A 24821-nucleotide genomic window follows, 5' to 3' on the forward strand; every position below is an offset into this window, starting at 1 on the left:
CATTGACGAAATGGGTTGGGAACTGGCTTGGAGGTAGGCTTCAGAGGGTAGTGGTGAATGGCACCCCATCCGAAATGACGGAGGTAATCAGTGGAGGGCTCGGTCCTGGGCCCGATCCTATTCAACATCTTTATAAGAGACTTGGCAGAAGGGCTGCAAGGTAAAATAACATTATTCGCCGATGACGCCAAACTAAGCAATGTAGTGGGCAAAAGCACAACAGACATAAATTTAATGTCTGACAACATGATGCATGACCTACTCCTACTGGAGCGCTGGTCTAGGTCCTGGCAACTCAGCTTCAATGCCAAAAAATGCAAAGTCATGCACCTGGGCAGCCAAAATCCATGCAAGACTTACACCCTTAATGGTGAGATCTTAACAAGAACCGAAGCAGAACGAGACTTAGGGGTGATCGTCAGTTAGAACATGAAGACTGCCAATCAAGTGGAGCAAGCTTCATCCAAGGCAAGGCAAATCATAGGTTGCATACGCAGGAGTTTTGTCAGCCGTAAGCCTGAAGTCATTATGCCATTGTATAGATCCATGGTGAGGCCCCACCTGGAATACTGTGTGCAATTCTGGAGGCTGCATTACCGTAAGGATGTGCTGAGACTGGAGTCGGTCCAGAGAATGGCCACCCGGATGGTCTCGGGACTCAAGGATCTCCCGTACAAGGAACGGCTGGATAAGTTGCAGCTGTACTCACTCGAGGAACGCAGAGAGAGGGGTGACATGATCGAGACATTCAAGTATCTCACGGGCCGCATCGAGGTGGAAGAAGATATCTTCTTTTTCAAGGGTCCCACGGCAACAAGGGGGCATCCGTGGAAAATCAGGGGCGGGAAACTGCACGGGGACACCAGGAAATTCTTTTTCACTGAAAGGATGGTTGATTGCTGGAATAGTCTTCCACTTCAGGTTATTGAGGCCAGCAGCGTGCCTGATTTTAAGGCCAAATGGGATAGACACGTGTGATCTATTCACATGAAAGGTAGGGGAGGTTCATTGGGGTGGGCAGACTAGATGGGCCGTGGCCCTTATCTGCTGTCTATTTCTATGTTTCTATACTATAAAATTCTCCTGGATTTTTGCAGCCCAAGTGCATGACCCTGCATTTTTTAGCATTAAATTTTAGTTGTCAATTACCAGATCATTCTTCAAGTTTCGCCAGATCCTGCCTCATGTTATTCACACTCTCAGGGGTGTCTACCCTATTACAGTGCTTGGTATCATCCACAAAAATACAAACTTTGCCAGACAGTCCTTCCACAATATCACTCACAAAGATGTTAAATAGAGCCAGCCCAAGGACAGATCCCTGTGGCACTCCACTAACAACATCCTTAACTTCCAAGGAAACTCTATTTACTACTACCCTTTGTCTCCTTCCACTTAACCAGCTTTTAATCCAGTTTGTAACTTTAGGACCCATACCACATGCATTCAGTTTATTTATCAATCGCCTATGTGGCACCATGTGAAAAGTTTTGTTAAAGTTCAAGTACACTACATCTAGCGCCCCTCCCATATCCAACTGTTTGGTCATCCAGTCAAAGAAATCAATCAGATTTGTCTGACAGGACCTGCCTCTCGTAACACCATGCTGCCTTAGGTCTTGCAGTCCATTTGATTCTAGAAATCTCACTATCCTCTGCTTAAGAAGCATTTCCTAGTTTACTCACTAATCAGGTCAGACTAACTAGCTTGTAATTCCCACCCTCCTCCTTACTTCCACTCTTGTGCAGAGGGACCATATCTGTTTTTCTCCAGTCCTCCGGACCCACATAAGACTAAGGAAGCATTAAAAAGATGAGACAACGGAGCCGCAATAACCTCTCTGAGTACCTTGAGTACCCTGGGATGCATCCCATCAGGACCAATTGCTTTGTCTACTTTTAATTTGGCTAGTTCTTCAGAAACATGGTCTTCTGAGAATCTTTCTAGGTCTACTTTATTTTTTGCAGTCCTATCCCTGGTCTTTCATCCATGAACACAAAACAGAAATAATTGTTAAGCCGTTCACTTATCCTTATCGGTTTCTACAGATTTGTTCCCTTCACCCTTGAGTCTCATTATGACATTTTGACACTTCTTCCTATCACTTAGGTATCTAAAAAATGCTTTGTCCCCCAATTTTACCTTAATGGCTATCTTTTATTCCATTTACATCTTTGCTTTTCTGATAGCTTTTCCCATTTCTCGTAGCTTTTCTATAAATTTTTGCCTGTCTTCTTCTTTTTGCACGTCTTTTATGAAGGCTAACCTTTTTTCTCTCACCTTTTTCAGCTACTGCATTTGAAAACCAAAACAGCCTTTTTTTTTCTTTCTTTTTATGTACTTTTCTAACATAAAGATTTGTCTCATTTAGAACAGCTTCTTTCACTTTCGCCCATTGCTTTTTTACTTCGTTCAGCTGTTCCATCCAACTAACTACTCCTTGAAGTATTCCCCTATCTTGACAAAGTTAATTCTTTTGAAGTCTAGAACTTTCAGTCTTGAGTAAGTACTCTCATCCCACATTTTAATCATTAGAAACATAGAAACATAGAAAAAAGCAGCAGAAAAGGGCTATAGCCCACCAAGTCTGCCCATTCCAAGTATCCCCTCCCCTGAATTTACTCCCTTAAAGATCCCACGTGAGTATCCCATTTTTTCTTAAAATCCGTCACGCTGCTGGCCTTTATCACCTGGAGTGGGAGTCTGTTCCAATGATCCACTACTCTTTCGGTGAAGAAGTACTTCCTGGAGTCGCCATGAAACTTCCCTCCCCTGATCTTCAGCGGATGCCCTCTGGTGGTCGAGGGTCCCATGAGCCAGAAGATATCATCTTCTGACTCGATGCGTCCCGTGATGTACTTATATGTTTCAATCATATCTCCCCGTTCTCTTCTTTCCTCAAGTGAGTACAGCCGCAATTTTTTTAATCGTTCTTCATATGTGAGATCCTTGAGCCCCAAGACCATCCTGGTGGCCGTTCACTGAACCGACTCGATCCTCAGCACGTCCTTTCGGTAGTGTGGTCTCCAAAACTGAACACAGTACTCCAAGTGAGGCCTCACCATGGCTCTGTACAACGGCATCATAACTTCAGGTCTCCTGCTGATGAAACCTCTGCGGATACACCCCATCATTTGTCTTGCCCTGGTGGAAGCCTTCTCCACTTCATTGGCAACCTTCATGTCCTCACTAATGATCACCCCTAGGTTGCGTTCCGCCATGGTCCTAGCTGCCAAGTAGTTGACCATTGTTCCAGCAACAGTAGGTCGTGTGTCATATTATCAGGTAATAAGCTTTTGCCTAATATATTGCAAAGTTTGGCATCGTCGGCGAACAGTGATACCCTTCCTCTAAGTCCTAGCGTCATATCTCTTATGAATAAGTTAAATAGAATTGGGCCCAGGACCGAGCCCTGCGGCACTCCACTGATCACGTCCGATGCTTTGGATGGGGTACCGTTCACCACCACCTTCTGAAGTCTACCGCTCAGCCAATCCCCAACCCATGTAGTTAGAGTGTCTCCTAATCCTATCGATTTCAGCTTGTTCAGTAATCTTCGATGAGGGACGCTATCAAATGCTTTGCTGAAGTCCAAATATACCACGCCCAGTGACTCTCCGGCATCCAGTTGTCTAGTAACCCAGTCAAAAAAAGCTAATCAGATTAGATTGGCAGGATCTACCCTGGGTGAACCCGTGTTGGTGTGGATCACGCAGTTTTTCTTCGTCTAGGATTGTGTCAAGATTCTGTTTGATCAGTGTTTCCAAGAGTTTACACACTATAGATGTGAGACTCACTGGTCTGTAGTTTGCTGTCTCTGTCCTGCAGCCCTTTTTGTGGAGTGGGATTACGTTGGCGGTTTTCCAGTCCAAGGGGACCCTTCCTGTGCTTAGGGAAAGATTGAAAAGAACAGATAATGGTTCTGCCAGGACATCCCTTAACTCCCTGAGCATTCTGGGGTGTAGGTTATCCGGTCCCATGGCTTTGTTTACTTTGAGTCTTGATAGTTCGTCATAGACGCTACTGGGCGTAAATTCGAAATCTTGAAATGGGTCTTTCTGGTTATCTCCCGTCTGCAGCTGTGGACCAGCTCCCGGTGCTTCGCGGGTGAACACTGAACAGAAGTATTTGTTTAGTAGTTCTGCCTTCTCAGAATCTGATTCCGCAAAGTTACCGTCCGATTGCTTCAGGCGTACTATCCCATCTTTGTTTCTTTTCCTGTCACTAATATAGCTGAAGAAAGATTTATCCCCTTTCTTAATTTTCCGTGCTAGCTCTTCCTCCATTCGGAGTTTGGCTTCTCTGACTGCTGTTTTGACAGCTTTAGATCTGTCTAGATAGTCCTCTTTCGCCCCCTCTCTGCCTAAATGTTTGTAGGTGATAAATACGTCTTTTTTCTGTTTAACTAGGTCTGAAATTTCTTTACTGAACCATTGGGGTCTTTTGTTTCTTCTGCGTTTACTTACTGTCTTTATGTATCGGTCTGTTGCTTCGTGTAGGATGGACTTCAGAGACGACCACATATCCTCCACATTGTCAGATATTGCTTGTTTATGTAGCTCCTGATGGACAAAATCTCCCATGCGGTTGAAGTCTGTGCCTCTAAAGTTGAGAACCCTTGTTGCTGTGTTTGTCTTAGGGAAACCTTTCTTGAGGTTGAGCCATACCATATTATGGTCGCTGGAGGCCAGTGTGTCTCCTGCTGAGACTTCCATGATGCTATCTCCGTTGGTGAGAATTAGGTCTAGGAATGCCTGGTCCCTGGTGGGCTCCAATACCAATTGCTTGAGATGTGCACCCTTTATGGAGGTTAATATTCTTTTGCTGCTACCCGTAGTCGCGGAGAGTGTGTTCCAATCTGCATCTGGCATGTTGAAGTCTCCTAGCATTACTGTGTCCCCGCGCAGTGTGATGTTCTCTATGTCCTCAATTAATTCCATGTCTTTGTCCTCCTGTTGCCTGGGAGATCTATATATCACCCCAAGGTATAGGCATTTTTCATTCCCTCTGGCCAGGTTCACCCAGAGGGATTCCCCGGTGTATCTAACATCTGTGATTCTGGTGGTTTTGATGTTTTCCTCAGTGTATAGCGCTACTCCTCCTCCCAATTTACCCTCTCGGTCGCAACGAAGTAGGTTGTACCCTGGTATAACCATATCCCACCCATGCGATTCCGTGAACCAGGTTTCGGATATCGCTATCACGTCAAGATCGGCGTTTGTTATCTCAGTCTCTAATGCTAGAATTTTATTGCCCAAGCTATGTGCATTAACATACATAGCCCTCCATATCTGTGAAGAGATTCCTTTAAGAGCTAGTGTGGCTCCTAAATTATCAGTGATATTTCTCCCTGAATTATTGTGGATATCATTGGTACTTACCTTAGACTTGGTAGTGTGAGTGTGACTTGCCTCCTCAGGGTGGTTTCTTACTGCTCTGGGATATAAGTTTGTACCCTCCCCCAACTTACCTAGTTTAAAGCCCTATGGAGTAGGCGGGCCAATCGATGTCCAAATACGTTTCTACCTCTTCTGGTTAGGTGGAGTCCGTCTGGTCCTTGTAGTCCCTGGAGCGTCTCGCCGTGGTTTAGGAATCCAAAGTTCATTTCTATGCACCATTCTCGGAGCCATTCGTTAGTCCGTTGAATACGCTCTTCTCTAGCTCTGCCTTTGTTTCTTACTGGAAGAATTGATGAAAAGACCACCTGTGCTCCTATCTGCTTCAACTTCTTTCCCAGCGCTCCAAAATCTCTGGGGATGTTCTCTGTGGCATTCCTAGCAGTGTCGTTTGTGCCTACATGGATGAGAAACATTGGAAAATGATCATTAGGTTTTAGAATTTTGTCAAGGCTAGTGGTAATATCCTGGCTCCTGGCTCCAGGGAGACAGCAGACCTCTCTTGACTGCAAATTAGGCCTGCAAATTGGTCCCTCGGTGCCCCTTAGCATGGAGTCACCAATGACTACCACTCTTCGTTCCTTCCGAGGGGGCCGGTCTGCATGCTCTGGATTTGACGTGAGCTGGGTATATCTCATGAGTCCCTTCTGCTATTTCCTCGGTGGTTCCATCCTGTAAGATCTGAAATCTATTTCTGAGAGTTAGCTGTGGTATTGATGAACGGCTATCCTGTTGAAGAGAAAAAGAAGAAGAAGAAGAGAGTGAGAATGAGGTGGGTTTACTTCGCTTGCCCCTAGAGGATGTTACTAGTTGCCAAGGGCCAGCATCTCCAATCATCTCCTTTACTCCAATCGTTGTGTTTAGTGCTGTAGGTTTGGGCGTGTCGAGGATGGACCCGTCGTGGGTTCTCTCTGTGATGTGTGATGGCGTCCAGTTCCAGTTCCAGGATGGCGTCATCGATGAAGGCCTCATCATCCCTGATGCTCTTCAGGCGCTTTACCTCCTCCCTGAGGCTCAGTAGTTCCTGCAAGATATCCTCGCCTAAGTTTCCTAGCTCCTCTGTCTGCGTAGAGACTGTAGTGCACTTTGGGAGGGGGGGGGGAAGGTCTCGGTCTGCACTGAGACCTCTGCCCTCTGATCACTAGATGCTAAATGATCGCCCACTATAACCTCAGAAATACTTTCCCTGTTTATAAGCACCAAGTCCAGAATAGTTCTATCCCATGTGGTTTCCATTACTAATTAGTGGAACAATTCTTCCTGTAGCAAATCCAAGATCTTTTTGCTTCTAGAAGTCCCTGAAGCTGGGACAGTCCAATCAGCATCCAGCATATTAAAATCACCTATTTATTTATTTAATTTGATTTCTACCCGGGAGCTCAGAAGCTAAGATTCACAGTATGTTACGTTGGACAGTACATTTGGCAATACAATACAATACAATGTACTACAATATAATACCATACAGTACAGTAGCACAATGACAAGGCTGTACAGTACAGTAACTTAAGGACACCTTGGGTGGGGACATTAATAGGAAATTCCAGGGAGGTAATGCAGTAGATTGGGCCAGAGGGTCACCAACTTGTGGTTGTTGGTAGGAGAGAGTTTAGAAGGGATTGTTTGCAGCTGGACCTATAGTTAAAGAGAAAGGTCTTCATAGCTCTTCGGAAGGTCATTAATGAGTTTTGCGATCTGATTTTTTGGGGGGAGCTGGTTCCAAACCTGTGGGATGAAGTGGCTATTGGAGTGTTTGTGGGCGGTTTCCATCATCTTTCTGCTCTGGAGCAGAGGGTGCGGGCAGGGACATACAGGTGTAGCTTGGAACTTATGTAGGCTGGAGTAGTGGTGTGGAATCTTTTATGCACTATTACAAGAGCCTTGGATGTGCACCATTTGTTGATTGGTAGCCAGTGTTCTGTGTGGAGGGCTAGTTGTATAGGAGGTGGATCGCTGCGTTTTGAACTCACTGGAGGCGTTTGAGTTCCTTTTTGGCTTCTCCATTAAAGATGGAGTTGCAGTAATCCATCCTGGAGTGAACACAGGCATAGAGGAGTTGAGTTAGGTCCAGTTTTGAGATATATGGTTTGATTCTTCTCAGTTGGTGGAGGTAGTACTTCCCCTTTCCAAGCTATGTTATGAATGTCTTCAATTAAATCTTTCTCCATTTCTTCTGACTATGAAGGAGGTTTGTATATCACACCAATGTAAATACATTTTCCATTCCCTCTTTCCAGATTAACCAACAGTGCTTCTTCTTTACCCCCTACATCTCGCAATTCTATCACTTTAATATTATACTTAACATACAATTCCAGTCCTCCACCCTTTTTACCTACCCTATCCTTCCTGAATAGATTAGTCAGGTATAACTACATTCTAATCATGGTTCTCCATGAACCACATCTCCATGACTGTCACTAAATCCAGTTCATTCTTCATTCTATCAATTTAAATAATAAAGAAAAAGTAGTCCTCATTAATCACAAATTAGAAAAAAACAAATCTTGGTTGGATTCTAATAAACTATCACTTAACATTAATAAATCCAAACTAATGATCTTTCCGTTAAAAGAAGGCACAACACTTCAAGCCCCCTTGAAACTTGAATCTTTACCCATTAAAACTGTTTCAACTTTAAAGCTTTTGGGCGTCACCTTTGACAGTAAATTTTCATATCATTCCCATATTAGTACAGTCGTCCAGAAATGTTTCTATCGACTGAGAATGATCCGTTCTCTCTCTAAGCTACTAGAACCTGCCGCATTGAATACACTAATTCACTCATTGGTAATTTTGTGTATAGATTACTGTAATGCCCTTTAAAAGAGCATTACAAAAAAGGAGATTAGACGACTACAGATCGTCCAAAATACCGCTATTAAGATCATTAGCGGGGCAAAGAAATACGATCACGTCTCCCCTCTCTTAATCAACGCTCATTGGCTGCCAATTGAACACAGGATTAGTTATAAAATTTTACTTTTAACATTTTCAACCAGAATGAATAACCAACCCGATTTTATTAATAGTCTTTTAATCCCATATGGCACATCAAAACCCCTTCGCTCAACCTCCCAAAATCTTTTAGTCATACCTTCATTAAAATCAATCAATACTCTCTTGTTTAACTCTCCCCACTTGGGTTTGGATTTCTTTCAGAGTACACTCTATTTTAGAAAGCTGTGACCTTTGATGTGCTATTTGAGTTTCAAATGTTTATGTTTGTTTACCCCACGTAGCATTCTCTCCCTCCCAATCTTTCCATTTACCTGAGAGGGTTTCTATAATTTTACCTAGTTGTTTTTGCTGATGTTGATTGTCAGACACCTGTTTACCTACTTGCGCTACCTAACTAGATAGTTCTGTCAGAGCCTTAGTGAAGGAATCTGCTGTCTGTTGCATATGGTTCAACAGAGGGAGGCCAGGGGGAGAGAGAAAGAAAGGCAGAAATAAAGAGGGGGGCCAGGGGGAGAGAGAAAGAAAGGCAGAAATAAAGAGGGGAGCCAGGGGGAGAGAGAAAGAAAGAGGTGGGGGGCAGGAGAAGAAAGAAGGACCAGAGACTCATGAAATCACCAGACAAAAAGGTAGAAAAATGATTTTATTTTAAACTTAGTGATCAAAATGTGTCCGTTTTGAGAATTTATATCTGCTGTCTATATTTTGCACTATGGCCCCCTTTTACTAAAACGCAATAGTGGTTTTTAGCGCAGGGAGCCTATGAGCGTCGAGAGCAGCGTGGGGCATTCAGCGCAGCTCCCTGCACTAAAAACTGCTATCGCAGTTTAGTAAAAAGGGAGGGGGAATATTTGTCTATTTTTGTATAGTTGTTACTGAGATGACATTGCATAAAGTCATCTACCTTGACCTCTTTGAAAACCCGCGGAATATAAATGATAATTAACATTTTCTCTGCGTACAGCGTGCTTTGTGTTTTTAAAATTTTATTGTTGGTAGATCATTTTGACTTGGCCACAAAGGTAGGGGGGAGGGAGGGAGTAATCTTTGCAGGCTTGACTGTGCAGGGAATTATTTTTGTAAAATCATGTTTTGTTATGTGACTGGCATTATCTAGACTTTAATTTCCATGAATGAATAGAATGAAAATGATATAAAATTACTTGCTTGCGGGGACCGCGTGTTCCGGTTCACATAAGGAAGGAGGGGGTGAAAGGGAAAAAGTTTCTCTTCCTTGGAAATAGATTCTGAAGTGACCTCATCAAAGAAGACCAGCACCAAATGTACAAGAAATCCCTTAAACAATGTCAAAAGAGCCCAAAATAGAAAACTGCTACTGCCTTGAGACTCCATTATTGAAGGAATCAACTTGAAATCACAGAAGAGACAGGAAAAGGTTACATGCCTCATGGAATCCTCAGGTACAAAACACAAACCAAATTGTGAATGAAATCAGAGCAGACAGTAAGAATTATAAAATTGATGTCATTATCCATCTGGAAAAAAAGGCGTACTAGAAATAATGCCTCAGCAATACAATTTTCAGAAGTTCTATTTGCTCATGGTAAGGGAGAAGAGACACTGCTAGTGATGGTGGGGGGACTGATAGAAGATATGAAAGAAGGGTGGTGGTGGAAAGGTAAAGGAGGGAGGGAAGGGTGGTGGTGGAAAGGAATAGAACAGACAATGAAAGAGGGTAGAGAGGAACAGACCCTGAAAGGAAATGTGGAAGGCAGAGTGGGGAGAAGACGCTGGAAGGGAAGAAGACAGATGCCAGGCTATGGGGGAGCGGAGGGAAGAAGATGGGTGCTAGACGGGGACGGTGACGGGGCGGTGAATGGGATGGCAGTGGCGGTGAAAGGGATGGCGGTGACGGTGACGGGGCAGTGAAGGGAACGGCAGTGACGGGGCGGTGCAGAGGATGTTGGGCTGGGGACGGTGCAGTGACGGGGACAGATTTTTTTCCCCGTGTCATTCTCTAATTTTACCTATCCTATATCAATTGTAGTTCTTCCCTATCATCCTATAATGTTGCTGTATGTCTGTGTAAGTCACCTGTTTTCCTTGTTTTTCACACGTCTCAATGTAATTTTATAATTTGTTTTTAAGTAATTTTATTTTGTTAACCGCTTAGAAATTAGAATAAGCAAAAATATTTTAATAAACTTGAAACTTCAGCATCTTCATTACAGCCTCTAGATCTGGAATTTTGTTTCCCATACTAACGGCATTGCCATACAAAGCTTTCCAGCTATCGTTTTTTTTGTCTCATTTCAATAATGGTATTTGATGCCTTATATTCCTGAGAGTTATTAATTTCCTTGGGGCATTTTACACCCATCCCCAGTAAAATTAGTAGTACAGGAGGGAACAGAAAAATGAATATTATCATATATATATTCAGAAGACATCTGATGTAGAGATAAATATTTGAAGACCCAGATTGGGAGGATTTTTCTAAACTATTCTGTAGATACACTAAATCATATTCAGATCTTATAACAGCGGCAACTTTAAGCTTTAAATTAAAATTATTTAATTGATTATTTGAAGGCAGGAAAATTTCCACAAGAGGAGGGTAATATAATTATTACTCGAATAATTGAGAATAAGAATCTATTTCACTACCAGCCAACTATAGACCTGTGGCATTGATCCCTTTTTTGTAAAGATTATGAAGGGTTTGGTCCAAATTCAGTTGACATAAGAACATAAGAATTGCCGCTGCTGGGTCAGTTCAGTGGTCCATCGTGCCCAGTAGTCCGCTCACACGGCGGCCCTTAGGTCAAAGGCCAGTGCCCTGAGTCTAGTCTTACCTGTGTACGTTCTGGTTCAGCATTTACTTTTCTAACTTGTCTTGAATCCCTGGAGGATGTTTTCCCCTATAACAGCCTCCGGAAGAGCGTTCCATTTTCTACCACTCTTTGGGTGAAGAAGAATTTCCTTACGTTTGTACAGAATCTATCCCCTTTTAACTTTATAAGAGCCCTCTCATTCTCTCTACCTTGGAGAGGGTGAACAACCTGTCTTTATCTAAGTCTATTCTCTTCAGTATCTTGAATGGTTCGATCATGTCCCCTCTCAGTCTCCTCTTTTCAAGGGAAAAGAGGCCCAGTTTCTCTAATCTCTCACTGTACAGAAACTCCTCCAGCCCCTTAACCATTTTATTCACTCTTCTCTGGACCCTCTCGAGTAGTACCGTGTCCTTCTTCATGTACGGCGACCAGTGCTGGACACGTGGGGACGTACCATGCAGGGCCGCCATCAGGGCAGTACTACCAGTCCTGCATTCAGGGGCCCGGAGCTGACAGGGAGCCCGGGTTCCCCAGTGTTCTCCCCAGCGCTTTTCAGCCGGGTGCAACGCCCATCAAATTTAGATGCCCGCCCGGCTGTCATCTGCCGAATCCTGCTGCCACCACTGCTTAATGCGCAGCCTGAAGAGCCGCCGAAAAACCCACCGGACTTTAAACAAAAAAAACCCCCAGCAAGCGACTCGAACCCGGCTTCCCTCCAAAACCGGAAGTTACGTCGGGGGGGTGGGGTAGAGAAGAGAAGCCGGCATGGACCATTAGAGCCCCGGAGCATGCGGGAGATAGGCCAGCCACGGAGGGAAGCTTACTTGCTCTTGCTTACTTCGGGCCTTTCTCGCTGCCGGGTCCTGCCTACTTTCTGTTTCCGTGAAGGCAGGACCCAGCAACGAGAAAGGCCCGAAGTAAGCAAGAGCAGCAAGTTGTAAACTTCCCTCTGTTGCTGCCCTTTGGGAGATAGGTCAGCGACCAAGGGAAACTTGCAACTTGCCTTTGTCTGTAGCGAATCTGCTGGGTGTGTGGGGGGGATGGGAGGAGTAATGCTGCTGCACTCAATTAGGGGGGAGGGGGAAGAGAAATGCTGCTTCTGCTGTACCCAATTGGGAGGGAAGAGAAATGATGATGATACTGCTGTACCCAGTGGGGGGAGGGGGAAGAGAAATACTGCTGCACCCATTTGGGGAGAGAGAGGGAAGGAGGGAGAAGGAAGATCAGGAAAAGGAGGAAAGAGATGCAAAGACCAGGGAAGGGACGGAAAGGAGATACCATACCATGGAGTGGAAGAGAGAGACCAGTACTGGTCGCCGTACCTCAAAAAGGACATGGCGGTATTTGAGGGAGTCCAGAGAAGAGCGACAAAGCTGATAAAAGGTATGGAAAACTTCTCATACGCTGACAGATTGGAAATGCTGGGGCTATTCTCCCTGGAAAAGCGGAAACTTAGAGGAGACATGATAGAAACCTTCAAAATCATGAAGGGCATAGAGAAGGTAGACAAGGACAAATTCTTCAGGCTGTGGAGAGCCACAAATACAAGGGGGCACTCGGAGAAATTGAAAAAGGACAGGTTTAGAACAAATGCTAGGAAATTCTTTTTCACTCAGAGGGTGGTGGACACATGGAACGTGCTCCCGGAGGCTGTGATAGGCCAGAGCACACCACAGGGGTTCAAGGAGGGTCTAGATAGGTTCCTAAAAGAAAAGGGGATTGAGGGGTACAAATAGAAGCAGAGGTAGGTTATAGGATTAGTCAGAAACCACTTCACAGGTCATGGACCTGATGGGCCGCCGCGGGAGTGGACCGCTGGGCGCGATGGACCTCTGGTCTGACCCAGTGGAGGCAACTTTTTATGTTCTTATGTCAGGGCATATGGAGGGGAAGCAGGGCCAGATTAAAGGATAGGCCCAGTAGGCACAGGCCTAGGGCCCGAAATAGTCAGGGGGGCCTGCCAATGCTGTGCTTTGGGGCCTCACCCTTGCTGGATTCGCTGGCAGCAGCAGCAGCCTCATCATCATCCCAGGCGACCCCCAACCCTCCTATCTCTCCCTCCTTCTCTCATCAGTGACGTGCCAGAGGGAATCACGGCAGGAGAAAGCCCTCAAACAGCCTGCTTAGAGTAGAGAAGTGCTCTTTAGCGTCTCGTTATGGGAGGGAGGGAGATATAGGAGGGTCGTGGGGGGGAGAGTAGCAGTCTGCCCCGGGTGTTCGACCTGGCGTCATGAATTTCTTCAGCTAGCATCAGCATTTACAATTCACTGCTGTTGCCAGCTTCAGGCCTTCCTCTCTGCCAGGTCCTGCCTACTTCTGTTTCCATGAAGGCAGGACCCAACAGAGAAGAAGGCCCGAAGCTGGCAACAGCAGCGAATTGTGAATGCTGCTGCCTGAAGAAGTTCATGACGCCAGGTCATGGGTGACAGAAGGAGGAAAGGGAGCAGAGGGGGAGAGACTTGATGCATCCAACTGGAGGGAGATAGAAGATGAGGGAGGGAATGAAACGAGATGCCGGGGATTGGAGGGAAGGAAGGGAGGAAGAGATGCCAGGGCATGGAGGGAAGGCGGAAAGTATGCCAGACCAAGGGAAAAGGAAGGGGGAAAGGAAGAGGAGATGTCAGAGCATGGAGGGGGAGGGAGAGATGGAAGAAAAGGAAAGGAGTGAATGCTAGAGAATCAGGGAAGGGAAGATACCAGACTGTGGGGTGCGAAGGAAAGAAAGGACAAGAGAGAGATGCTAGAGCATAGGGGACGGGGTGGTGACAGAGAGAGAAAAATGGAGAGGTGGCAGAGCTGAAATCAATCATGTACAAAGGAGAAGAGAAGGGGCACAGGATAGACAGTTTATTGAAGGAGCATAAAAAGAGGGAAGATGCCATATGCAACGGGGAGAGGGCGGACAGTGGATGGAAGGGGCTGATGCTGTATGGAAGACAGAGTGGACAGATGCTGGCTAGAAAGAAGAGTGAAGACAAGATGATTAAAGCAGAAACAACAAAAACGACAAAAGGTAGAAAAAATTGTTTTGTTGCTTTAAGTAGAATCAAGTAGTATTGTATCTATTGATTAAAGTTTATAAATAGGAAATGGAAATAAGGCAGTTTTTTGGGGACTAAACCCCTTTCCTCAGGTCAGGACAGGATACCATACCATAACAGCAGGGGTGCCCAAATGGTCGAGCGCGATCGACCAGTAGATCAGAAAGGCAATGTGAGTCGATCGCGTTGCCTTGGCAATCTTTTTCTTCCTGCCTCCCTGAGCCAGGCCAGGCGCGTACAAGCGCTGGACTCATAAGACTTCACCTCTGACGTCAATTCTGACGTCAGAGAGGAAGTTCTGGGCCAGCCAATCGCTGCCTGGCTGGCCTGGAACTTCCTCTCCGTCGTTAGAATTGACATCAGAGGTGAAGTCTTGTGAGTCTGGCACTTGTACATTCCTGGCCTGGCTCGTGGAAGCAGGGAGAAATCGGCATGGTGGCTTAGGGGGTAGGGAAAGAATCGGGGAAGTGGAGAAATTGGCGCGATGGCTTGGGGGGGCAGGGGGAGAGAGAAAGAAAGAGAGACAGAAAGAAAAGGGGAGGGGCAGAAAGAAAAAAATATTGGATTTATAGTCAGAAGAAGGAAGTGCAAACAGACTCATGAAATCACCAGACAAAAAGGTAGGAAAAATGATTTTATTTTCAGTTTAGTGATCAAAATGTGTCTGTTTAGAGAATTTATATCTGCAATAGTGGTCTTTAGCGCAGGGAGCCTATGAGCATCGAGAGCAGCACAGGGCATTCAGTGCATCTCCCTGCTCTAAAAACCGCTATTGCGATTTAGTAAAAAGGGAGGGGGTATATTTGTCTATTTTTGTATAGTTGTTCCTGAGGTGACATTGCATAGAATCGTCTGACTTGACCTCTTTGAAAACCCGTGGAATATAAATAATAATTAACATTTTCTCTGCATACAGTGTGCTTTGTGGGTTTTTTAAAATTTTATTGTTGGTAGATTATTTTGACGTGGTCATTTTAAAAGTAGCTCGCAAGCCCAAAAAGTGTGGGCATCCCTGCTGTAGAGCCATTTCTTGTATGACTGGATGAGCTATATTTAACTTTTTTTTTAGTTGTTTAAATTCATGCAGAAATAAATGGCTAGATTGAACCTAATGACTTCATTAACGCCTGTCCCTTTTTTTAACTTCTATACCATTTGAAAGACGGCAAATACTTCTTAAATTTAGTAAAAATATTCTGGCACAAGTGTCAAACCTTAAAAAAGGAAGTCATGTTGAGCATTGGAAAATAATAATAATAATTAACTAATAAAAACAGGGCTCCTTTTACTAAGTTGGGATAGTGGATTTTGCGTACGCCACGCACGCTAGATGCTAACGCCAGCATTGAGCTGGTGTTATTTTTCCCACGTAGAGCAGGGGTTTGTGCGCGCTAGACATATGTTAGTTTAGAATAGATAGGTATAGATTAGTTTAGTTTAGGTTAGGTTAGGGCCCTGCTGAAAGAGTCTACCTTGACTTGGTTGCAGGCTTACAAATCTTTTGGTCAAAGAGTGCGGTGACAGAGAAAAGTATATGTGTATTCGGCCCATGGAAGAAGGGGGGGGTCGGGGGGGAAGGGGTGCGTGGGGGGCCCAATAGGATTGCTCAGTAAGGGGCCAAGAAATTTCTGATGGCGGCCCTGGTACCATGGCCCGGTACAGTGGCATGATAACCTTCTCCAATCTGTTCGTGATCCCCTTCTTAATCATTCCTAGCATTCTGTTCGCCCTTTTCGCTGCCACAGTGCATTACGCAGACTGCTTCAGAGACATATGAAAGACAGTGACATTGAAAGAATAGTGGAGAAAGTGGGCCCTATGCCTTTTAACATAAATGAATGGTGCAAATGGGCTACTGATATACTGATTCACTGGGGTCTAGAGAAATATAAAAGGAACAATGCAGATTTTGATAAGCTTATACAACTAGCACTGGGACCACACTATTATAAATTTGGCTCTCTCACTCACCCATACCAGTTTGTAAAGATGGGCATTGAACAACTATTTTGCTGCACCTCTTTACAAGTACTTAGAACTTTTTCACCCCTGCCAACTGATACATTGGAGCAGTTTGCTTATAGGGTGTGGGTAATACACACTGTACTTAAAGAGCATGAGCACTGGCCCAGTTCAGCAGATTATGGTCAGAGAGAGCATAAAGAATTTCTATTAGAATTATTATCCCCTGAGATTACTAAACTAAACTAAACTAAACCTTAAGTTTATATACTGCCTCCTCTCCACGGAAGTGGAGCTCGGCACGGTTTACAAGAATTTAAAATATAAGAAGAGAAAGGAAAAGGTTTACATGAGCTTATATATAGAATGGAAGAGTAAGGGAGAAAATAGAATTACATGTTAGAGAAGAGCCAATTTTTCAGTTGCTTGCGGAATAATTGGAGAGAGCCCAGGTTCCACAACGGGATAGTAAGGTCGTTCCAGAGTCCTGTGATTTTAAGAGAAGAGATTTTACCAGTTTACCTGCATAGAGAATACCTCGTAGAGAGGGGAAGGATAGTTTATATCTTTGGGCGGGTCTGGTGGAGTCAGGACTCAAGGAGTTAAAGGATAGTGGGATTAGGGGAGGAAGGATGCCGTGAATGATCTTAAAAGCCAGGCATTTGAAAATGATCTTAAAAGCCAGCATTTGAAATGGATTCTGGAAATCACTGGGAGCCAGTGAAGATTGGACAGGAGTGGGGAGACATGGTCAGATTTGCGTTTTGCAAAGATCAACTTGGCTGCAGTATTCTGGATAAGCTGGAGTCTTTGAAGACTTTTTTTGTTAGGCATAAGTAAATGGCATTGCAGTAGTCAAGTTTGGAGAGGATGATGGATTGGATGAGGACGGCGAAATGTTGTTGGCGAAAGTAGGATCTTACTTTCCTCAGCATGTGGAGGCTGAAAAAGCATGATTTTGCCAAGGAGTTGAGGTGGTCATTGAGGGAGAGAGAAGAATCAATAGTGATGCCAAGGACCTTGCTTGAGAACTCAAGGTGCAGAGCAGCGCCTGTGGGTAGTGCAAAGATGGTGGGCAGGTGTTCTAACTTTGGGCCGAGGTAGAGTAATTTTGTTTTTGATTCATTTAGTTTCATCTGTACCGAGAGGGACCAGGAGTGGAGTCTCATTATGCAAGATGTAATGTTCTAGTGGAGGTTGGTGAGGTTCTGGTCTGTTTCAAGGAGGACAAGTATGTCATCAGCGTATGTGTAGATTGTTTCAAGGGGGGAAAGTTGGAGGAGTTCAGGGAGGACATGTAGATGTTAAAGAGAATAGGGGATAGGGGTGATCCCTGAGGGACACCACAAGATGGTGTCCAAGGTACGGACATGGTGCCACTTGTGTTGACAGTGTAGGAGCGAGAACGAAGGAAGTTTGAGAACCAATTTAGGATGGTGGAGTCAATTCCTATCTTGGAAAGTTGATAAAGTAGTATGTCGTGGTGGACGACATCGAAAGCTGCAGAGAGATCGAATTGTAAAAGAACAGCGAATTTGTTACGAGAATGTAGTTGTTGAACCTTTGAAATTAGGGAAACTAGGAGGGACTCGCTGAAGCTGGGTCTGAAGAAGTGTTGGTAGGGGTGGAGAATGGAGAATCTTTCTAAGTAAGAGAGCTGGGTAGCGACTATGGCCTCTAGCAGTTTAGTTAGGAGAGGGATATTTGCTATGGGGAGGTAGTTCGATGGTAAGGAAGGGTCGAGATCGGCTTTTTTCAGAAGAGGGGATAAGGCAATATGTCCCATTTCTGTGGAGAACAGGCCCGATAGTAGAGCAGTATTTATAAGACTGATAAGGGAGGAGATGGCCTGCGCAGGAATGTTTTCGTAAAGGTAGGATGGAAAAGGATCTAGGATGCATTTGCAGGATTTCAGTTTGAGACAAAGTTTAGAGATCTGGGGTTCGGATACGAGTTCGAAGGCAGTCCAGGATCTATCAGCAGGGATAGGGTTGGAGTCATTGGGAGGCAGAGAATTGTAAGAGACAGCTGGGGGGAAAGAATTCCTTACGGTAGTAATCTTTTCGTTGAAAAATTTGGCTAGGTCGTTTGCAGATGGGAGGAAAGGTGGAGTCATTTTTTGAGGTTAGGTTGCGCCAGATGTTGAACAATGTACTATTTTGGTTTTTTGATCTGGTGATTTTATCTCCATAGAAATTCTTCCTTGCTTTATTTAATACAGTGTTACAGAACTTGATATTGTCTCTCCAGGATTGTCTGTCAGAAGGGGATTTCGATTTTTTCCATTTACGCTCCAGGGCTCGACATTTCTGCTTCAATTCCCTGTGGTATGGAAGATACCAGGGAGCCTTGCAGGAATAGGAGATAGGTTTAGTAGATAAAGGGGCAAGAGCACGGTAAGAACTGCAAAGAATTGCAAAGAGACTTAAACAAACTAGGAGAATGGGCGACGAGATGGCAGATGAAGTTCAACGTTGAGAAATGTAAAGTATTACATATGGGAAGCAGAAACCCGAGGTGCAGCTATATGATGGGAGGGATATTATTGAAGGAGAGTACCCAAGAAAGGGACTTGGGAGTAATGGTGGACATGACAATGAAGCCGACGGCACAGTGCGCAGCGGCCGCTAAGAAGGCAAATAGAATGCTAGGCATAATCAAGAAGGGCATTACAACCAGAACGAAAGAAGTTATCCTGTCGTTGTATCGGGTGATGGTGCGTCCGCATCTGGAGTACTGCGTCCAATATTGATCGCCGTACCTTAAGAAAGATATGGCGTTACTCGAGAGGGTTCAGAGGAGAGCGACACGTCTGATAAAAGGGATGGAAAACCTTTCATATGCTGAGAGATTAGAAAAACTGGGACTCTTCCCTGGAGAAGAGGAGACTTAGAGGGGATATGATAGAGACTTACAAGATCATGAAAGGCATAGAGAGAGTAGAGAGGGACAGATTCTTCAAACTTTCGAATAATAAAAGAACAAGAGGGCACTCGGAAAAGTTGAAAGGGGACAGATTCAAAACGAATGCTAGGAAGTTCTTCTTTACCCAATGTGTGGTGGACACCTGGAATGCGCTTCCAGAGGATGTAATAGGGCAGAGTACGGTACTGGGGTTCAAGAAAGGATTGGACAATTTCCTGCTGGAAAAGGGGATAGAGGGGTATAGATAAAGGATTACAGTTCAGGTCCTGGACCTGTTGGGCCACCACGTGTGCGGAGTGCTGGGCACGATGGACCTCTGGTCTGACCCAGCGGAGGTACTGCTTATGTTCTTATGTAAGTGGTCCCGGAAAGGGTTACCCAGTTGTGCCAGTTGGAATCTGGGTCGGTATGTTTAGGAAAAGGGGGAAGTTGGTTGAGAAATTGGGACCAGAACAATTCACTCGTGAATTTTTTTGCGGTAGGTAATAGAATTAGTGGCTCGGGGTGGAGTGCCAAGGTGAGACATGAAAATGGGAAGGCAGATGGAGCCTAGAAGGTGATCAGACCAGGGGACATGTTCCCAACGAGCCTCTTCAGCAGAAGTTTTGTGTTCGGTCAGGTCGAGGAAGCTGATGATGTCTAGAGTATGCCCCTTATCGTGGGTATATCGTGGGTAGGGGTGGGCAAAGCAGCAGTGAAGCCTTGGGAGGTGAGGAAGTCTTTGAAATCAGTTGCATCCTTGTTGGTGTTATCGTCTAGGTGACAAGAAAACTTCATTTAAGGAATGGAAAAGGTCAAAAACGGATGAAAACTGGAACAAGCACAAACAACATCAATGCAGGTGCCATAAGGCGGTAAAAGGGGCCAAAAGAGACTACAAGGAAAAAATAGCGAAGGAGGCGAAGAACTTCAAGCCGTTCTTTTGATATATTAAGGGGAAACGACCCTCAAAGGAAGTGGTGGGACCGTTGGATGACCATGGAATAAAGGGAGCGCTAAAGGAGGACAAAGCAATCGCTGACAAACTGAACAAATTTTTTTCATCTGTATTTACCGAAGAAGATGTACACAGCATACCAGAACCCATCAGGCTATATGCTGGAAACAAAGACGGAAAGCTGACAGGACTGACGGTCAGTCTAGAGGAGGTATGTAGGCAGATTGATAGGCTTAAGAGAGATAAATCCCCGGGACCGGATGGCATCCATCCGAGGGTCATCAAGGAACTGAAAGGGACCATAGCTGAACTGCTTCAACTAATAGCCAATCTGTTGATCAAATCGTGAAAGATTCCGGAAGATTGGAAGGTGGCGAATGTTACACCGATCTTCAAAAAAGGTTCGAGGGGAGATCCGGGGAACTACAGTCTGGTGAGTCTGACCTCGGTCCGGGAAAGATGGTAGAGTCACTGATAAAGGACAGCATCATTGATCACCTTGACGGACACGGGCTGATGAGGACCAGTCAGCACGGTTTTAGCAAAGGCAGATCCTGTTTGATGAACTTGCTGCACTTCTTTGAAGGAGTAAACAGACAGATAAACAAGGGCAAGCTTCTCATAATGTTCCCAAACGCATGAAGCTTTTGGCTTTGTTTTACAAATTTCAGCTGAGCACGTTTCAAACGGCTACACTCAGGTTTCAGCTCAGAAAAAAAAAACCAGTCAGAAAACAAAACAGCACACTTTTCTCCTGTTAGCTTTCTACCTCTGACCTGCTTTAAGAGTTGTGCTGCAGTCCATGGCCTCAGGCGATGGACTGCACCATATTCTATGTTACAGGAGCCTTTTCCCAGTCCATCTGGCTTGCCTCCAGCATAGGCAAATCCCTAGCAAAAAATCTCCATCACAACTGTTACCAGTATCCATCAGCTTCCATGTCTCCTCCTCCTGGAGGATAAGGGTTTAGACGTTTCATGCCCCATCCCCCCTGATTAACTTAGGTGAGCACACAAGAAGTTTCCTGGCTTGAAGCCCAGGCCGTGCTCTTTCTCTTCTTAAAGAGGTAGAATTGGTTAAAGGTGTAGCTCAAGTTTGTTTACTTTTAGATTGCACTGATCTAGTTTTGGGAACTGACACAGGGGTAGGACTATAATGCTTCAGATCTGGATCTGCCTCCTGCATTTCAATATCAGGGGAGTGCAGCACGGTGTCCCTGTCACACACTTAACAACAATAATAATACTCCTTTATTTCAAACAAAATAGATAAATCCCAGGGTCTCAGTTGGATTTTTTAATTCATTCTTTTTGGAACTTCAGCCTAAATTCACCATAAACATTTAGCTTCAGGATTCCTTTCAAATGAGAGCTTTAATTCTGAAAAAGGTCATGCACATCTTGCAAAATATTCATCCCAATAATTCCTGGGACAGTTGTAGACCCCCTTTGATTCCATATCTTCTACTATAAAGATACACTTAGAAGGGAAGGTTTGACCTAAACATTAGATATGTGCTTGAATACATCCCTTGATAATAATTCTCATCCCATTAGCTGCTGTTAATTTTATCCAGTTAACTTATTCTTTTCCTACATGCTCAAAATGTTGTTCAAAATGTGTTTTCGGAATTGTTGACTTGTCAGATCTGGTGTCCATTATGCATAAGGTTTTCACCCCACAAATTGTTGCTTTAATAATTGGACTTTGCCCAATTTAATCATGATTGTTTTTCTTCCAAATGACCTCTGCTCGTGAATTCAGTCTGCTGCATTATTGATGACATCATGAATTCACGAGCGGACAAGGATGAAACAGCCTGTTTAGCGTGCTGCCGGCCCGACGCTGCTTAGAGAGGTAAGTAAGGCTCGCGGCGGGTTTCCGATGGGAGGGTGGGAAGGATGGGGATTCGGCTGCACGGCAGGTGCTGGTGAGGTGAGCTCAAAGGTTCTGCTGCATGGGATGGGAGGGAGGAAAGGGAAGCTGGGTAAGGGTCCTGCTGCATGAGGGACGAGAGGGAGGATAGGATAGAAGCTGGGCAAGGGTTCTGCAGCACAAGGGATGGGAGGGAGGGTAGGATAGAAATTGCACGTGGAGGAGAGAAAGAAAAGAGGAAGAATTGGGGTGAAGGAGAGGAAGAGAGAGATGATCATGTACATACCCCGAAAATAAGACCTAGTGCCTTTTTTGGGCCTAAAATTACTATAAGACACCATCTTATTTTCGAGGAAACACGGTAGTTACACCTGATGGATCTTCTTCAGGATCTGCTCTTTTTCCCCACTATTGTACTCTCAGATCTTTTCCATTCACTTAAGTATTCTCAACTGTAATGACCTGGTTTATTACACTTAAAACTTATTACTTCAGCCCTATTCCTTCTTCTTCTCTCAGATGGAGTTCTCTGGAAACTTGTCTGGCTTGGGTTCCTATTGGAAATAGTTTTCCTGACATCTCTCCATCTTTTCAAGAGTTTTGGCCATATTCAGTAATGCTGAAGTCACTGTGCTACTTTGCTCTTCACTATGTGATGCTCTAGCCACATGCACATTCACCTCTGGACAACTCCAATCTCCTTCTGTCCTCCATTGAAAACCCTGGGAGCAGACTCCTATCATCGACACTTGATTCTCTTCTGACCATCTGACTGCAATCTGTAACAAATCTGGGAAAACTATTTTAGGTGCCTCTTCAATACACTTTTTCAGCTATGCAAATCCACTTCTCTCAGACCATTCACAAATCTTTCTTTTAGGATCTTTTCTGTGTTTCCAGTATAGGAATTGTCTCAAGTTACTATCTTTGTTAGCTTGTCTTGCCTCTGATCGATACTTTATATAATTGTTTATGGTCATAGAAATCTTTTAATCTTTCACTGATGGGCATTTGATTGGGACAACAGTTCAAAGATGTCTTCTATGAGTCAGTGACTACCATAAATTTAACTGTCTCCTTGCCTATCCTTTCAAATGATCTTTCATAATTTCTACCTGATCTTCAGGTAGAATCCATAGAATTTTTAGAGCAACATTTTTCCAGTTAGATCACCCAGTTTCACTGGTGCACCTGAAAAATCTGGAATTTTCTTATTTCTGGGTATGCATAAAGTTGTAACCTGTGTTGGAGTCACTGAATTTGAGCTCACCTCATGTTTTTCCAGCTAACCGGTCTATCACTTCCATGGCTTGGACAAAAATATCCTTCTCATTAAAGCTTCTAATTGTGCAAGCAGTTCTTCTATCTTATCTTCAGGGACCAGACCTAGACCAGAGATCGAGTGTTGTGCAAAACCTACAAGAAACTCAATTTAAGAATCTGAATTCTAATTTGGGACTTAAGAATTTGAATCCTGTCTGTGATGCCAAAAATATTAAGACCCAAGTGATGTGATGCAATTCAATTATAATTTAACTTGTGTTTAAGCCTGTTACATTAACGGGTGCTAGATTAGATTTCTGTCTGTCTGGGGTTTTTTTCTTTGTCTCTTTCTCTTCTTGGACGCTGTCTGACATTCTTTCTGTCTGTGTCTCTCTCTGACCCCGTCTGTCTGTCTGTCTTTGTTGCGCCATGCCTGCCTGTCTCTCCATGGCCCCCTTCCTATGTCCATAGTGTCCCATCCTATGTCCTTAGTGCCCTCAGTGCCTCCTTCCTATGTCCTTAGTGTCTCATCCTATGTCCTTAGTGCCCTCAGTGCCTCCTATGTCCTTAGTGCCCTCAGTGATTCCTCCTATGTCCTTAGTGCCCTCAGTGCCTCCTATGTCCTTAGTGCCCCTTCCTATGTCCTTAGTGCCCTCAGTGCCTCCTATGTCCTTAGTGCCCCTTCCTATGTCCTTAGTGCCTCCTTCCCATGTCCTTAGTAGCCCTTCTTATGTCCTTAGTGGCCCCAGTGCCTCCTTCCCATGTCCTTAGTGCCCTAGTGCCTCCTTCCCATGTCCTTATTGCCCGCAGTGCCTCCGTCCTGTGTCCTTAGTATCCCATTGTCTCCGTCCTGTGTCCTTAGTATCCCATTGTCTCCGTCCTGTGTCCTTAGTACCCCCAGTGTCTCTTTCCCATTCCTTAGCGCACCCAGTACCTCTGTCCTGTGTCCTTAGTGCCCTCAGTGCCCCTTCCTATGTCTTTAGTGCCCCAGTGCCTCCTTCCTATGTCCCCCTCACTGCCTTCCAGACTTTGTCCCACCCCCACCCTACGAAGCCAGCCTGCCTGCCTGCCTCCCTCCCATCCCCCTTTGCAGTATAACCCTAGAGAAGCACGTTTCCATCTCCCCCCCCCCCGCCACTACCGCCGTCGTGCAGCCGACCCCACTGACCCTCCCATTGCGAGTCGACCGGCGGGCCTCCCAGCTCCAGCAGCGTCCGCATCGCTCTGGGTGCGCTGCTTTGCGGTCTACTGCCCTGATTTCCTCTGCTGCGTCTCCGATGATGTCAACAGTGATGCGGCAGAGGAAATCGGGGCGGTTTGAGGGCCGCAAGGCAGCGTGTTTGGAGTGCTGCGGACGCTGCTGGAGCCGGGAGGTTTGTGGTCGTCTCGTGGTGGGAGGGTCAACGGGGGTTCAGGTGCGGCGGGGGGGCGACGACGACGAACTGGCTTACAGGAAAACCGAACCCTAGGCGCGCATGTGCACTCCTACCTGCAAGTGGGAGTGCGCATGCTAGTTTAGGGTTTTATTATTATAGATTATTACAATTAAAAGTATGTGATGTTATAAACAAAGGTTAAACATTAAAAATTTGTACATATTTGTTGCAACATAAAAAAAGAAACAATTGAGGGTGAAATAAAACTAAATAGGTATGCCCAACAATTGTCA

The 24821-nt window shown here is 44.9% G+C and overlaps 1 protein-coding gene across 3 annotated transcripts in view; it reads right to left on the reverse strand.

The window, feature by feature from the left end:
- The window catches only part of ADCY2 (adenylate cyclase 2), a 1055565-nt gene that overhangs the window by 754030 nt on the left and 276714 nt on the right, over nucleotides 1–24821 (reverse strand). The gene's annotated exons all lie outside the window — the stretch shown is intronic.

The sequence above is a fragment of the Geotrypetes seraphini genome, chromosome 2 (assembly GCF_902459505.1).
Source record: "Geotrypetes seraphini chromosome 2, aGeoSer1.1, whole genome shotgun sequence".
Lineage (NCBI taxonomy): Eukaryota > Metazoa > Chordata > Amphibia > Gymnophiona > Dermophiidae > Geotrypetes > Geotrypetes seraphini.